Raw genomic sequence first — 10687 nt, 5'->3', positions numbered from 1 at the left:
ATTTCATTATTCAAAATATGATTTTATTTTGATTTATTTTGAATTTAAATAATTAAACTCAAAAATAAATGAAATAATATCATAAATTGAATAATATTTGGTTCATGGGCTTCTCATACACTTGATATTTCGTGGGAATTGCAACATAAAAGGCCCATTACTCAAAAGTATGTATTTTACCCATTAGGGTTTCACACTTTTCTTGAAAATCGACCAACTTCTGAGCCTCGTATCTCCTTCAATTTTTATCATATAACCATGTTCTAGGACTTTTTAGAAAGCCTAAGATGTCATCTAAATGACCTTTTTGGTTTCATCTCAATTGAGTTTACCATGTCCAAGTTATGAGCTTTGAGAAAAAAAATGACTTTTTGCGATCCTTTAGAAGGACCTGTAATGTTTTGGCTCGTATCTCTCAAATGAAGCATTTTTTGCCTTGGCATGTGAGAGCCAAAATTATAGAGAATTCAATTTCCTTCAAATTGAGCTTTGGATGGGAAATTTCTGATGTTCCATGTGGGAGTTATGACCGATCAAAGTTCAGTTGACTTTTCCCTTAAAAAACCTAATTTAGAAACTCAGGTTCTTGATGATTCTGGAGCTTTTCTTGATGAATCATGATCAATCCTTGATCAAATGATTAATGATACTCCATAATGAGGATGTTGACCAAAAATCAGAGGTTTTGACTGTGGTTTGTCCATAGTTTGACTTTTAGGCCAACCAGTCGATTATTGATCGTTTGAGCAGTTGACTGGGTAATCTTTTGAATCAGGGCTTGAAACTTGGCCTGAGGATACTATGAGGCATATGAGAGACCATGAAGTCCACTTGAGGTATCAGAAGTTGATTTTTCTTGGAAAGAAACAAAACCCTAGTTTTGGTCTTCATTGTTTAGGAGGAAAGTGAACATGCTTGCAATTGGATGTCATATGAGCCTGAGGAGACTGCCTGAGCCAAGATATCTAAAAATGTGATGGGCAAATTTTGGGGTATGACAGCTGCCCCTGTTCAATTTTCTTAAACCTGAAGATGTAGATTGGCCTGTGTGCCTGTCGGAGTCTGAAGGTAGAAGAGGATTGAACACTATAATACCCAAGAAAATTTGCCCTTGCTGAGATAGGGACTTTTTGTAGGAGATGTGCTTAAAGATGCCATCTGATGTTGAAGAGTTGTTTGTCTAAAGCAAATGCTTTTCAGACTGGATCATATGCGTTGATTGTATCTAAAAAATGAAGTACTGTCTTATAGAAGACTACCTGGAGAGGTTCCTGAATAGATAGATCATTGATTGAGGTAAAAGAGATTAGGCTTTAAACAAAGCTCGGGAAAAAGTGTCTTGTAGAAGATTAACTGAGAAACTCCTTAAAAGGGCAGTAGATGTCTTAGAAAATGTTGGATAAATATTTTAAGGAAGATTACCTAAAGAGGTTGAGATATGTCTCAAACGAGGCTACTTAGAAAGGCTCCTAGAAAGGATATGATATGTCTTAAACAAGACTACCTAGAAAGGATGATACATCTTAGAAAAGATTACCTAGAAAGGTTCCTAGAAAGGATGATACATCTTAGAAAAGATTACCTAGAAAGGTTCCTAGAAAGGATGATATATATTAGAAAAGATTACCTAGAAAGGTTCCTAGAAAGGATGATACATCTTAGAAAAGATTACCTAGAAAGGCTCCTATAAAGGATATGATACATCTTAGAAAAGATTACCTAGAAAGGTTCCTAGAAAGGATGATACATCTTAGAAAAGATTACCTAGAAAGGTTGATAAACGTCTTAGAGAAGACTACCTAGAAAGGCTCCTAGAAAGGATAGGATGTTCTTTGATTGTTTCTGATTTATCTCTGAAGAAAGACTCGGAATGAAGCATCAGAATAGTATTCGTCTTGAATGAGTGTTGAGATTGAATCGTTGATACGATTGTATTTGCACCGCACTTGGATGATAATATTCCTTTGATTATGAGATGACCTGAAAAGGAAAGATTAGTTTTATGCAATGTCATGATGCATGTATTGAGATTCTCGAAATAAACGAGAGTGCTGTATGTTATGCATGTATTTATGAATGATGCAGGGATGGACTATATAGTCGAAGCACATTGATAACTTTTGTATAGCAACTACTGATTGAGACAATAAATCCCTGTATGCTGTTGGAGATAATGACAAGAGAATTCCTGTCTTTCGTTTATGATATCCAGCTGGAGATTTTTGATCTTCGCTTGGGGACGAGATTCTCTTGAGTGATCTGATCCTGATGTATCCTGGGGACAAGAGAAATGAGCATAATATCCGACCATATTTCTGAGCGGCAACTCTGATAGATATAGCGAGTTTGAATAAACCATGCTAGAGAAGAAGATTATGTTGGAGATATGAAATCCGTTGGGGAACCAAGTCTCTGTTAGGAAGAGTTTGCTATGTGGGGATATATTATGAAAACTGCTCTGTGGGGAATGTCCAGAGATTTTCAATTCTTCATTGCCCCTTGTCTTTGAGTACTTACTGTTGAAAAACACTTGTGAGAGTATATCTGCCCCTGAATCAATAGCTTGGCATGCTCGATACTTGAATTTGGAATTAGAACTTCAAAGAAGAGACAGATACTGACATCATCTGATGCTAGTAGCTAAATAGCACTTGTTGAGATTTGTGACTGATGCGACATGCCCCCAGTGATGGACTAGCTTCTGATTATTCAGTGCCTCTTAGAGATTATATGAATTGTTACCAGATTTCCCCCAGTAGATGGGATAATAATATGTCATGCCCCTTGTGTAAACAAGCTTTTAGCTGATCGAGTCATGTATACGAGACGTCTCTGCAAATTTATTTGTCGGGAGGACTTTTAGTCAGTAATTATGCCCCATGCAGATTCTTCCTGATGCCAAACATTTGAAATTACGTAGACAAAATTGTTTTATAATGACACTCATTAAAATGCAATGTATATGTCTGTCTTGGAGTTTAAAAATAATTTTAGTAAAACAAAATACATAAGAAAGTGATATTTGTAAAAATATGATATCAACTCAGGATTTTTGGTAAACTTTAGGGAGTCAGGATACCCTTTTTGTGACAGTACGCTTTCGAACTAACCATGCTTCAGTTAGGACTTTCAAGGGTTGTAACGTGGCTTGGTTCACGGTTTAAGAAACAAAGGATAAAGGCTCAAAGTTTATTTGTACCCATCCCAATCTTCGTGGTGTTCTTCGATCTTATGCTCAGTTAACTTTGCATTTAAGTTCTGGCAGGTCTTGAAGTCGTAATGTTGACATTTGATGATGGTTGAAGCACCGAAAGTTTATTTGAAAAGGCAGTCATCCTTTTTGAAATTTTTTCTTTTGTCGAGGATTTGTAGTAACCTCTTTTTTGACTTTATTATCCCTAACTTTTGTCTGAACTATTTATTTTGAGATTACAGCCAGCGGGATGTTTCGATTTTTGATAAGTCTCCTTCATAGGTTTTGACTTAACAATTTTCTTTTTCTTTTATGGATATTGACTGCCTGACTTGAGAATTACGGGAATCCATCACTTGTGTAAAGCACCTGGTATGTTTGAGTTAACTGAGTAACTACCCTGCCCCAGGTTATGAGTAAGGGTTTTAATCTGTATGAGAAAGAAAACTTCTACTTCTTAGGCTCAAAGGGGTTGACGAGGGATTAACATCCTTATATCTCCACTGTTTAGGAATTGAAACAATGCCTGTACATCGTCAGCATAGTCCGTTCGAAAGCATACTGTATGAGGTTGCGGTATCGTTTTCGTCATCCTCCCTCAAAAGGCTTACAGCTTTAGCGAGAGTTAAATATCATAAAGAAAACCAAGTAAAAACAAAGTTTAATATAGAAATAGGAAGAGAAATAAATCAAGACAAACATATGCAATGCATTAATGATTATGATAAAATAAATAGAGTCTGACATAAGACGAATGTTTAAACAAACAGGAAAGAAATTGCGAATGCGAGTAAATTAATGATCTAAATAGCCATCCTTTAGACTTTGTGTGGCTTCTCTGGTTGGCCAAATTCAACAATCCCTTCTTCAATCAAGTCTTGAATTTTATGTTTCAATGGCCCACACTCTTCTGTATCGTGACCAGGACTATTTGAATGGTAAGCACATCTTGCATGATGTTTGTACCCAGGGACGGGATTAGCAGGAGCTGAGTATGGAGGCAGTAGAGTTATCAAACTCCGATCGAGCAAGTGTTGCAAAGCTTGAGCCAATGGCATGTGTAGTGGGGTAAATGACCTTTTGGGTTTGGTCTTCCAAGTACGTTGGCCACCCTGTTGCTTGCGTTGATCTTTTTGTTGTTGTTGTTGTGTTGGAGCCTGACTAGGGACCAGGACTGCCCCAACAGTGTTGGATTCATTCTTCTGATTGTATGGCTTTTTTACAGTACTAGAAGAAGTAGTCACCTGAATTTTTCCGCTTCGGATGCCACTTTCAACACGTTCCCCGGTCAGTATGAGGTCGGTGAAACCAGACGAGGAGCTTCCAAGTAAATGGCTATAGAAAGGACCAGTTAGTGTATTCATGAACATATCGACCAATTCTCTATCAGTCAAGGAGGGTTTGACTCTTCCGGCTAGATCTCTCCATTTTTGAGCATACTCCTTGAAACTTTCCTCGGGTCCCATAGACATGCTTTGTAATTGTATGCGAGTTGGTGCGAGGTCAGCATTGTATTGATATTGCTGGTAGAAAGCAACAACCAAATCTTCCCAGGTACGGATGTTGGTACTTTCCAGTTGATAGTACCATTCGAGTTGAGTTCCCGATAAACTCTCTTGGAAGAAGTGGATCCATAGCTTCTTATCAGCAGTGTGAGGTTGAATCTTCCTCACATATGATTTTAAATGCAGCTTAGGACAAGAGACTCCGTCATATTTAGCAAAGGTCGGAATCTTGAATTTCGGAGGGATAACAACTCCAGAGATGAGCCCTAGATCTTCAAAATCCAGTCCAGGTACCTTCTGAATTTCCATGGATTTCATACGTTCATCCAACAACTTGTATTTGTCATCAGGATGTTCGTCCTCATGGTAATAATCTTCTTCTTCAGAAGGCTTGGCAGCATCATGGTTACTTTTTGCCTCAGTCTTGATACTAGCATCATCATCTTGCTCATCTTCATCAGTGTCTTCAGAGGCTTCGACATCCTTGAGTTGTAAGATCGGTCTAAGCCTTTTCTTTAGAATCTTCTTGCCTTTCTTCTTCTTATTCTTGGTGAGGAGTGCTTTCAGTTCATCTTGCCCCTTGGACAAGTTCAGGATCAGATCTTGAAACTGGGCGTTCTGAGCTTGAAGGTCTTTGACTGATTGCTCGAGATTCATGATGCTGAAATAAATAGCGAGGAGGTGAGAAACCTGTGGTGGAAACCTGTGATGCGATGTTATGAATGCAGATGCAATATTTTCAAGGATCTTTAGGAAATTTAGTTAGCAACATTGGAAACTGATTTGGTCGCATCCCTGTTTGAAGAACTCTGATTTTTGGATGTTCTTCTATGGGAATCGAGCTCACCATATCCAGTGGGTCATAGCCTCTGATTCGAAATCTTCTGAATTTGAAGGTACATGGCTTAGAGAAAAATAAATCCTCTTGCCCCTTGATAGGTACAACGTCTCTGAATTGGAAGGTATGTGGCGAGAGGAAAGTAAATCCTCTTGCCCCTTGATAAGAGTTCAGTCCTTGATAAGAGCACCTGAAATTGTGCGCCCTAAATTCCTAAGATCCTTGAAAGGGTTAGTTAAATCATGTTATGCATATGATGTCATGATGTCATGATGTCATGATGTTATGTAATGCATCAGGCAAGGCGTAAGATAGTGAAGACGAGTGAGTCCCACAAGAAAAACCTACAAGAAAACCAAAGGGTTAGTAGCAAGCACAGGCAAGTCACACAAGTGTCCTTAGGTTTAAAGGCTTGCGTGAAGTTCGTAGGTAAATACCCTCCCCACTGAAGTTAAGTTGGTTCAACCTGTCCTAGAATAGTAACTGGGTTCTATGGTGCTCATATCCCTGATCTTTCTCGCGGGCATTGTCTCAACATGGCACTCGATCGGCCAGCCAAAAGCATCCCTAGAGTCCAATCTCAATGAGTGTAGCATCGAGTATCAACCGGCTTCAGTCAGGAATCTAAAGCCAGCTATCTCGCTACTTCTTATGGGCCAAAGTCAAGTTCAACTAAGGTTCTAAAGGCGAATTAGTGCTTATGACCCCACGCGGTAGCCAAATGTCTCCTCGATCATATTCAAGGGCCATCAGGACAAACCAAAGCGTCGCACTAACGGTGGCCACCAGTTCAACCATAACGATACATGTCGTACAGCTTCCCTGGTCTCATGCCACATACTTAAGGTACACTAGATCCGGGTGTAGGACCTTTCACACAGCAGAATTCCCAAAACAACCTTGAAAATTAAAACAAGCAAAACAAACAATAGAAAACAATTAAAGTGAATCCTAAACTTTTAAGGTAACCCCTCTTTTATCGAATTTTGTCCCCAGCAGAGTCGCCAGTTCTGTAATACGGTGAACTGACTTTTTATCGATCGAAATGTCGCGGTTAAGCATGAGTCGCCACCGACTTTTATTTTATCCAATTGGAAAGGCTAAAAGAACAGGAAAAGACCTTTTAAAAAGATTTTGAGTTCGGGGGGTAAGTTATACAAAGGGAAGGTGTAAGGCACCCTTTGTATCCATGGTTATCCATGGGCTCTTAATTGCTTAGCTCACTTTTGTATTGTTTGAAATGTTTGAAAAGATTTTCGAAGAAGAACTTTAACTTGTAAATAAGCGTAGTCTTTTTGAATTTGATTTGGAAAAGAGGTGTAAAAAGTAATTTGAATTAGAGCAAGCAATTAGTAGCAACTACCCTAAGTTAGAAAAGTTTGTTCGTTTAGTCTTTCGAGTGAAAGAATCTATCCATACCATAAGAGGGTAGGAAGTCTTTCAATTGGATATTAAGGGTCATCGAGGAATCGTTCACCATAAGACTGTCCCTTGCCATAAAGAGGGCAGGTAGTCTAAGGGAAGGATATAATAGTCACTTGAGGCATCATGCGAGGATACCTTAGCAATTGGATAATCATCTTATTTTTCCGAGGCAACTTCGAGGGGAGGGACAAGATCATTTGTTAAGGCAACTTCGAAGGGACTATGATCTTATGATGATGAACTGAGAGTAACGTTTGTTTTGCTTTAGGTATCCTCGGATTCGAGGGACTTGACTATTTAGTACAATAGAGGCAACAAGGCAACAGGCAACAGAGGCAACTAGAGGGATTACCCTAAAGGTGAGTGTGTGGCACAATCAGGTGGTTCAATTCAGATATATTATCTTATAATTAGTGATCTATGTTAATTCAAGGCTTGCACTCCCTAAGATTACTAACCACAGCAGAAAAAATAAAGGCAGAATGAAAATCCTACGCTATTACAATAAACACCTGCGGGGATAGGGGAATTTATAACAGAAAATAAGATGTATAAAATAATTAATTTAATTATTTTGATCTCCGCCCTGATCTTCCTCGAACCCTGACTATGATCGTCGACTCTGGTTATCTGAGATTTTAAATAGAAAATGATAGCGTTAAGTGTATGAGTAATTCATTGTCAGTTGAAATAATCATAATTCAAGCCTTAAGGCAAAAATTTTAAATAAATAAATAAATAAATAAAAGAGGATCAAAACTTAGCTTTTTGATTGGCATGGCGCGGAGAATACGGGGTAACCCTGAAAAATTCGCACAAAGAAAAAAAGACTTTCAGTGTATGAATGATCTATAAACCCTAAAAGGTTTACAAACCCTGAAAGTCTACAAACCCTAAAGTTTTTTAAGAAAACTTATTGTGACCCAAAAAGGTTTATAAGGCAAAACGCGTTAGTGGAGAACACCTACCTGAAGATTCTAGGATTTATAAATAAATCAAGGTTAACAAAAAATAATTATTAATTTTTAATTAACTAATTAAAAATATATACAAAAATAACAATTTTTATTGTTTAAAAATACTTATTGATAAAAATATGAAAAGATCGAACTTCTCGATAAAAAATAAATAATTATAATTCACTATAATAACTAATTTAAAATAAAATATAAACAATAAAAAAAGGATAAGAAAATAAAATAAACATTTATGTGATTTAAAAATAAAAAGAAAGTTAGAAATCTTAGCTTTGATTAGGTGTGGAGCATTCTTGCTGGTTCATGGTGGTCCCTCGCGTCTGTGGACGTTGGATCGGAGTGGATGCAAATCTGACGGTTGCTGGTGTGAGGCGTATGGTGGGCTCTCTCTGATCACACGCACTGGATTTGTGGGCATAAACCTGCAAACGAAATTCACCAAAATATTGCAAGAGGTGAGGATCGAACCCTCACCCTTGCTCTTAACGCTCCTTGAGCTGTACCAATGAGGTGCTCTTGCAATTGTTATTACCATGTTAATAAAAAATAATAAATAGGTAAATAATTATTGTGGAGAAAAATCAAACACCAGTCAACCGTGGGCCCTCTTGCGTCACGATTAGCCAACCAAAGGAAGAGAGAGGAAACGCAGGCTTTGACTGGCCATTCTCCATCGCACACACGTCGTCAGTGGGCCCCAGTGCTGATCATCATCTTCTTCACTCAAATGCAAAGGATTTGCTACGATTTATGCTTCGAATCACCTTCCGTTTTGCAACGGTTTCTGCAAATCTTGGTAGCTAAACCTGCAACTTTCAAAACTAAACAAAAACGATGAATAAATTAAATTTAAGGACGTATATTGACTGAAAATCCCCTCCTGAACACGATGGTGGTATTCGTTTGGCCTAAAAATCCTTGCAACCTTGAATTCGAGAGACTTACATCCATGTGCCCTAACCATGGTGTATCTCTTGCTGTGCGTTAAAGCTTCCTTTTAAGGACTCAAATCTCCTCTAATATATGTCATGAACTCAAACAAACAGTCCAATCCCGTTAAAACATACAAATATATGCAATACGAAAATCAAGAGATAAGGATGAACATGAACAACATAATATGAGTATTTATGTGAGATGGGACGTATGTTTTAGCTCTTGCTTACCTTTTGATACCTTGTGAATTAATTGGGACGATTTGTATGACTTGATGATGGCTGCAAACGAACCTTTGGCTGTGCCCTAATTTTTTACGTTTTATAAACTCAGAACCTCACTTTTCTTCACCTAATTTCGTCTCCTTTCATGCTGGGTGTTGTGAGAATATATAGAAGATTCAATTAGGGTTGGAAGTTTAGAAAGAAATCATGTTTTTTGATTGAGAAAAATATGATTTGATTATTGTATGAAATCTTTCTTTTTTTGGTTCAATTTTATTTCCATCCCTTTTTCACGATTTCTTGGCCATTAAATGGGATTGGATCTGATTATATGAGTAAGAATATTTCATAGCATATTTCATTATTCAAAATATGATTTTATTTTGATTTATTTTGAATTTAAATAATTAAACTCAAAAATAAATGAAATAATATCATAAATTGAATAATATTTGGTTCATGGGCTTCTCATACACTTGATATTTCGTGGGAATTGCAACATAAAAGGCCCATTACTCAAAAGTATGTATTTTACCCATTAGGGTTTCACACTTTTCTTGAAAATCGACCAACTTCTGAGCCTCGTATCTCCTTCAATTTTTATCATATAACCATGTTCTAGGACTTTTTAGAAAGCCTAAGATGTCATCTAAATGACCTTTTTGGTTTCATCTCAATTGAGTTTACCATGTCCAAGTTATGAGCTTTGAGAAAAAAAATGACTTTTTGCGATCCTTTAGAAGGACCTGTAATGTTTTGGCTCGTATCTCTCAAATGAAGCATTTTTTGCCTTGGCATGTGAGAGCCAAAATTATAGAGAATTCAATTTCCTTCAAATTGAGCTTTGGATGGGAAATTTCTGATGTTCCATGTGGGAGTTATGACCGATCAAAGTTCAGTTGACTTTTCCCTTAAAAAACCTAATTTAGAAACTCAGGTTCTTGATGATTCTGGAGCTTTTCTTGATGAATCATGATCAATCCTTGATCAAATGATTAATGATACTCCATAATGAGGATGTTGACCAAAAATCAGAGGTTTTGACTGTGGTTTGTCCATAGTTTGACTTTTAGGCCAACCAGTCGATTATTGATCGTTTGAGCAGTTGACTGGGTAATCTTTTGAATCAGGGCTTGAAACTTGGCCTGAGGATACTATGAGGCATATGAGAGACCATGAAGTCCACTTGAGGTATCAGAAGTTGATTTTTCTTGGAAAGAAACAAAACCCTAGTTTTGGTCTTCATTGTTTAGGAGGAAAGTGAACATGCTTGCAATTGGATGTCATATGAGCCTGAGGAGACTGCCTGAGCCAAGATATCTAAAAATGTGATGGGCAAATTTTGGGGTATGACAGCCCCTATTTAAGTTTCTTTTATCTGGAGAGAGAGAGATTGATATCTCGATCTCTCCTGCGTGAAAGAGACTTAAATATCAAAGAATGCCCGAATTTTGGGCGCTCCTGAGATGTTGTAATTGATAAAATCTTTGCATGACTTGATCCCGTGGTCGCACTTGGCGGGGGATGAGGAGACAAACTCCTGTAGAAATACTTGATGTGGATTCTAGCGAATGGATGGCAGTGTAGGA

Source organism: Vicia villosa, linkage group LG5 (assembly GCF_029867415.1).
Source record: "Vicia villosa cultivar HV-30 ecotype Madison, WI linkage group LG5, Vvil1.0, whole genome shotgun sequence".
Lineage (NCBI taxonomy): Eukaryota > Viridiplantae > Streptophyta > Magnoliopsida > Fabales > Fabaceae > Vicia > Vicia villosa.
Note: the sequence above shows the minus strand (reverse complement) of the source record.